At 34.4% G+C, this 1,653-nt stretch overlaps 1 non-coding gene across 1 annotated transcript; it reads right to left on the bottom strand.

Annotated features, from left to right (window-relative positions):
- Window positions 1-825: 825 nt before the first annotated feature.
- On the bottom strand, window positions 826-933 carry LOC123459033. Its single transcript, XR_006635963.1, has one exon. It is a non-coding gene; the product is annotated as a U6 spliceosomal RNA (small nuclear RNA).
- Between the last annotated feature and the right edge of the window lie 720 nt (window positions 934-1,653).

Genomic DNA, 1,653 nt, shown 5'->3' on the forward strand with positions numbered 1-1,653 from the left:
CACTTGCAGTTTCATGTGAAATACTTTGTAACCATAGTTCATATGGCTGGGAAGGACAGATGTGTTCCCCAAAACCTTCTTTTCCATTTCCTTAATTATCTCTCTAATATAGCCAGGTAGTGATGCTTTGTCATGATTTTTAAATGACTACCAACAACTTGGTATGAAGTTGACATAATGTGCTAAATCAAAGAATGATCTTTAACTATTTTTATGATTTTTGACACTTGAATTGACTAACTATGACCCAAACTATTGACCAAAGAGAAAGCAAAGAATCTTTGGTTTTACATGATATGGAAGCTTACACTTATTGATTTTGTAGGCCACTTACTAAGCAATACCTGATTTGAGGCTTGGATAAAAAAAGGGGAATGAATTTAATAGGCATATTTTCCTAATGAACTCAAATTTGAGAAAGGGTGTCAGTTATTCAATTCCATTAGGTTCCTAGGCAAGTAGACATGAAGAACTGGTGTAATATTTAGGGGATTCTTCTGGGAAATGAAAAGGAAAACAGTGTTTCATATAGTATACAATTAACTGGGAATGACATTGAGAATAATTCAAAACCCAATGTAAGAAGTTAGTGAAATTTGTTTATATGTTCTGTCAGACTGTAACCTTAATATAGCAATGGTATAAAATATGTCATTTGGTCCATAGTTTATTCAAAGTGTGTTACAGAACTCAAAGCAGAAATGTTATGAACATTGGTTCAATATATTGAACTTCCAGTTTTTACTGGGTGTGGAATACTGGCTATTTTCTTTATTTAACAGGTATTAGGTATGCATTTTACTTCTGTGTAACAATTGCCTTTAAAAAAATATGGAATGCTTCATGAATAAGCATGTCATCCTTGCACAGGGGCCATGCTAATCTTTTCTGCATCATTCCCTAAGTATGTATATAAACAACATAATTATGATTAAATTGATTTAATGCATCAATTAACATTAGATTGGTAGAATATTCTTTAATTTCTATGTAGAAAGCACATAAATATGAGACTGCACAAAAGACATAGCATGAAAAAGCTTTGAAAATGCTGGCCTAGGGTTGGAGAGATGGCTTAGTGGTTAAGTGCTTGCCTGTGAAGCCTAAGGACTCCGGTACAAGGCTTGACTCCCCAGGATCCATGTTAGCCAGATGCAAAAGGCGCTCATGCATCTGGAGTACGTTTGCAGTGGCTGGAGGCCCTGATGCACCCATCCTCTCTCTCTTTGCCTTTCTCTCTCAAAATAAATAAATAAATAAATAAATAATGAAAAAAATATTAAAAAATGCTAGCCTACCTATAATTATTTCCAACTAAAAAGAAATATAGAGGATACCAGATAAGTGATAAACATGAGCATTTTCCAAAGAGATGCCAGTATCATAAATCAATGTTTACTGAGCAAGCATCTAAGTATATAAACAAAATTTAATAAATTATTGGGTGATAATAGCAAATCTACTTCATGACTAGAGACCAGCGCACACCTCCCAACTCATAACACAGGTGTTAAAAATATAGACAGTATAGCCATCCTGGGACAGTCCTGGGATGGAAAAAGTGTTGAGCAGAACTTTCAATTCTAACTTTCAATTACAGACAAAGCATGAGAAATTAACCTGAGGGTTACCTGGGAGTATATCAAAGAGCGA

Source organism: Jaculus jaculus, chromosome 2, assembly GCF_020740685.1.
Source record: "Jaculus jaculus isolate mJacJac1 chromosome 2, mJacJac1.mat.Y.cur, whole genome shotgun sequence".
NCBI classification, from domain to species: Eukaryota; Metazoa; Chordata; class Mammalia; order Rodentia; family Dipodidae; genus Jaculus; species Jaculus jaculus.